This window comes from Schistocerca nitens, chromosome 2 (assembly GCF_023898315.1).
Source record: "Schistocerca nitens isolate TAMUIC-IGC-003100 chromosome 2, iqSchNite1.1, whole genome shotgun sequence".
Taxonomy (NCBI): domain Eukaryota; kingdom Metazoa; phylum Arthropoda; class Insecta; order Orthoptera; family Acrididae; genus Schistocerca; species Schistocerca nitens.
In genome coordinates, this window is record NC_064615.1 from 133,338,498 (window position 1) to 133,343,885 (window position 5,388).

The 5,388-nt window shown below is 47.9% G+C and overlaps 1 pseudogene; it reads left to right on the forward strand.

The window, feature by feature from the left end:
* The first annotated feature begins 4,426 nt into the window (after positions 1-4,426).
* Positions 4,427-4,544, forward strand: LOC126238702 (5S ribosomal RNA; annotated as a pseudogene).
* The last annotated feature ends 844 nt before the right edge of the window (positions 4,545-5,388 follow it).

The window sequence follows — 5,388 nt, forward strand, 5'->3', positions numbered from 1 at the left end:
GTTATCCCAGGAAAGAGGAATAAGTCAGTCGCTACCACGTTATAAGGCCACAGAGGTTAGACAAAATTTATTAGCCCCAAGATGCATCGTGTGTTACCACATTCTGTGCTGAATGGGCTGGGACGTTCTCGTGCAGAAAAAATACTCCCTCGGGATATCTTACCGCAACCCTTAGAAGGAGATCATGGCAAGTGCCACAATCCGATTTCCCAGAAACTTCTCTCACAGTAAGAGAGGTCAAAACCAGCCAACACGTGTCTCGGCAGACCTGTAGATACTTGATCGTTTCTAAAAGAACGGCGGTCTAAGTTTCCGACACACTTTACGTATCTTTTATCGAATAAACACGCTGCTCGAATCGGTGGCACAGTGGCTAGCGTCGCGGTTTTAGCTTTTCGCGCCCAGTTCCCGAAAGGCGATTATTATTATTACTTCATTTAGTTATATACCCATGTCCGCAGAAGATTACAACATGAATGCTTTCCAGTGTATATTAAAATAACGTTGTTCTTATTCGTCTACTAACTGCATGTCTGGTGACTGAATTTAAAAAAAAATATATGAATGAAAAATCGTTTGAAATTATTTGTGGTGAAATTTATCACCGTTTCTTGATTTATAATCAACTGCAAGCGCCAGTTTTCGGTAAGTTGATTCGTTATGCTTGGTTGGCCAGTAAATTATTGCCAACATGTGAAATCTTCAGCATTGCTAGCGACGTTTCTTTCCCGAGTGAGATTCATACGAGGAAATCTCACTGTGGCAAACCTGTCATCATACGATATCATCCCAGGGAACGCACTAAATCCTCCAGAAGAATAAAAATAACAATAAAGTTTATGAATTAATACAATAATTGATACAAGAATTATCCATACATGAATATGAATATTTCAAAAACTTGTAACCCTTGAAAATACAATACAGATATATACACTCCTGGAAATTGAAATAAGAACACCGTGAATTCATTGTCCCAGGAAGGGGAAACTTTATTGACACATTCCTGGGGTCAGATACATCACATGATCACACTGACAGAACCACAGGCACATAGACACAGGCAACAGAGCATGCACAATGTCGGCACTAGTACAGTGTATATCCACCTTTCGCAGCAATGCAGGCTGCTATTCTCCCATGGAGACGATCGTAGAGATGCTGGATGTAGTCCTGTGGAACGGCTTGCCATGCCATTTCCACCTGGCGCCTCAGTTGGACCAGCGTTCGTGCCGGACGTGCAGACCGCGTGAGACGACGCTTCATCCAGTCCCAAACATGCTCAATGGGGGACAGATCCGGAGATCTTGCTGGCCAGGGTAGTTGACGTACACCTTCTAGAGCACGTTGGGTGGCACGGGATACATGCGGACGTGCATTGTCCTGTTGGAACAGCAAGTTCCCTTGCCGGTCTAGGAATGGTAGAACGATGGGTTCGATGACGGTTTGGGTGTACCGTGCACTATTGATTGTCCCCTCGACGATCACCAGTGGTGTACGGCCAGTGTAGGAGATCGCTCCCCACACCATGATGCCGGGTGTTGGCCCTGTGTGCCTCGGTCGTATGCAGTCCTGATTGTGGCGCTCACCTGCACGGCGCCAAACACGCATACGACCATCATTGGCACCAAGGCAGAAGCGACTCTCATCGCTGAAGACTACACGTCTCCATTCGTCCCTCCATTCACGCCTGTCGCGACACCACTGGAGGCGGGCTGCACGATGTTGGGGCGTGAGCGGAAGACGGCCTAACGGTGTGCGGGACCGTAGCCCAGCTTCATGGAGACGGTTGCGAATGGTCCTCGCCGATACCCCAGGAGCAACAGTGTCCCTAATTTGCTGGGAAGTGGCGGTGCGGTCCCCTACGGCACTGCGTAGGATCCTACGGTCTTGGCGTGCATCCGTGCGTCGCTGCGGTCCGGTCCCAGGTCGACGGGCACGTGCACCTTCCGCCGACCACTGGCGACAACATCGATGTACTGTGGAGACCTCACGCCCCACGTGTTGAGCAATTCGGCGGTACGTCCACCCGGCCTCCCGCATGCCCACTATACGCTCTCGCTCAAAGTCCGTCAACTGCACATACGGTTCACGTCCACGCTGTCGCGGCATGCTACCAGTGTTAAAGACTGCGATGGAGCTCCGTATGCCACGGCAAACTGGCTGACACTGACGGCGGCGGTGCACAAATGCTGCGCAGCTAGCGCCATTCGACGGCCAACACCGCGGTTCCTGGTGTGTCCGCTGTGCCGTGCGTGTGATCATTGCTTGTACAGCCCTCTCGCAGTGTCCGGAGCAAGTATGGTGGGTCTGACACACCGGTGTCAATGTGTTCTTTTTTCCATTTCCAGGAGTGTATTATAACTGTGCGACACATAAAGTGAAGCGCAGTTGTAATTTTACTATCAATATAACGTCTTTGTGCCCCCTGACCTGATAATAAATACTCGTGTAGTAATCCTCTATGGACGTGGGGAGATAAATGAAAAAAAAACCTTATAACAAAATAAATCGGATTTCGGACATGGGACGCAAAAGTGAGAGCCCGCAATGCTAACCACTGTAGCGCCATTTCGTGTGAAATTACCGCCCGCTGAAAGGCAGCTAACGTACGTCGCAAACTTTCTCAGAAACGGTCGACTGTCTACGTTTAAAGCGAGGCACGTTTTCACTTACTTTGACTCACCTTCCACCGAGCGAAGTTTCAGGGAAATTAGGTTACGGCTCTTACCGTGATCCCCCCATTAGTCATGATAGTAGTCAGTAGCATGGTGGATGTCTTTGTTTGCGGCTGACGTATCAAAATTTATCCAAATGGTTGCTCCTTTTTTCTTGGGGTCATGGAGATGCAGCCAGCATTGTGACTAGGCGGCTACAAAAGTCATCCAGATTGTCCTAGCTCCGTGACTCAGAAGCAACATTTCCAACACGGCCTCGGTTCGGTGTTCCTTCTGTACGGTTGCGAGCAGTCGTAGAAACCAGAGGGTGGCGATTATTGTCGTGTTCAAAATGCCGTGAAGAGTGAGACTTTTCCCACTACCGCCTTTTCTGCGATATGCCGGTCTGCGAGCAGTAGTGTCTCCACTTCCATTGCAGTAATCGGTTCCTTACAGAGAGATGGTCTGACACTTCGTTCCTCGTCATTTAGGATTGTCTGATCACAGTGGACTCGCCTGCGCCATATGACGTTGCACTGTTTCCGTACACTTCCATCAACTCATGTTGCTTTATTGCGGCGTTGTTCAAATGCAGAAAACGAATTACCACGTGACACTCAGCTCATAAATCAGTTGCGTCATTCTGTTTTGCTGCTCTACTTGCGTACTGTGGTACTGTGGCGCAGCGATTACAATGCGTATCACGACTGCTGACACATACCTGCAAACAAAGCAAAAGTTAGTTATGTAACCTTATTTTTGCGATGTGATAGTTAAAACTTAAAAAAAAAAACTCGGAGTGCACATCTGGAGCCACTTAATACATTTCAATACAGAAGAAATTCACACGGCGTGATTACTAAAAAGATAATTGAAACACTGAGAACCATAAGGGCCCGAAGCACAGCCACAAAGTTTTGAGAAAAACAGATGTTTGCGAATATCGAAATTGTATGCAAACTACGTATCTCATACTCGAACAGTCCACGGGTGTACTGCCGGTCCATAGCGTCCAACGGGCACAATATTTCGGCGATCAGACATGTCGCCATCGTCAGGTGCGCTGCCGAACTGAGCTCCTGAGGACGGACTGGAGCTCACAAGTCAATTATTATCCAAAATGTGGCACTGATTACTTATAATGCAAGATTCAGTGCCACACTGCGGACAATAACTGACATACGATACAAAAATCTCCATAAAAAGGTAAAGTTGTAATCCACCCGAAGGCTGATCGGAAGACCGGTAGGAAGGGTGCTGTTCGGGGTGGTCGACAGAACTTCCTCCAGCTTCCGAACTGACTTATCTAGCTGCTTATAGAGTAACCTACAGATTAACATGGACTGTGAACAGTGGTTTTCAAGTGGTTCAAATGGCTCTGAGCACTATGGGACTTAACATCTGAGGTCATCAGTCCCCTAGAACTTAGAACTACTTAAACCTAACTATCCTAAGGACATCACACACATCCATGCCCGAGGCAGGATTCGAACCTGCGACCGTAGCAGTCGCGCGGTTCCGGACTGAAGCGCCTAGAACCGCTCAGCCACCGCGGCCGGCTAACAGTGGTTTTATCGCCATTTTTCACTTTAACAAAAATTGGCGGAGATGAAAGAAGAATTAAAATTCAGATGAAAGTTCTAGGACTGAGCACATTTCAAACTGGGGGATCTTTGGATGAGTAGTCTGGCGCCGCGTCTAGCGAAATACACTGACAAAAAAAATCGCAACACGAAAAGATAGTTAATACCCAGTAATGAAATTTTGAGGGCAACGGCCTTGCCGCAGTGTATACACCGGTTCCCATCAGATCACTGAAGTTAAGCGCTGTTGGGCGTTGCTGGCACTTGGATGGGTGACCATTCGGGCCGCCATGCGTTGTTGCCATTTTTCGGGGTGCACTCGGCCTCGTGATGCCAACTGAGGAGCAACTCTACCGAACAGTAGCGGCTCCTGTCAAAGAAAACCATCATAACGACCGGGAGAGCGGTGTGCTGACCACACGCCCCTCCTATCCACATCCTCATGACACGGCGGTCGGATGGTCCCGATGGGCCACTTGTGGCCTGAAGACGGAGTGCTAAATGAAATTTTGGGAACACATTTGTCTACCTAACATATTTGAGTGATTAACAGTGAAAGATCACAGGTTAATGTAACTGCAAGATAATTAGTTGCAAATGTGAAATACCTGTATATTAATAACCGGTGTACACGCCAGAATGTTGAATGCACGCATGCAAACGCGCATGCATCGTGTAGTACAGGGGCCGGATGTCAGTTTGTGGGTTGGAGTTCGATGCCTGTTGTAATTAGTCGCTCAATAAGGGACGGTTGATGCCGTTTGTTGATAACGCTAGAGTTGTCATCGAATGATGTCCCATATGTGCTCGATAGGAGGCAGATCTGGTGATGGAGCAAGCCGAGGCAAAATGTCGACATTCTGTAGAGCATATTGGGTTACAACAGCGGTGTGTGGGCGAGCGCTATCCTTTGCAAAACATCAATTGGAACGCTAGTCATGAATGGTAGCATAACAAGTCGAATCACCAGACTGAGGTACAAATTTGCAATCAGGAATGCCTATTGCACTTAATCGATCAATAAGGGACGATTGATGCCGTTTGTGGATGACGTTAGAGTTGTCGTCCGATGATGTCCCATATGTACTCGATTGGTGACAGATCTGGTGATTGACCATGTCGAGGCAACATGTCGACACCCTGTAGAA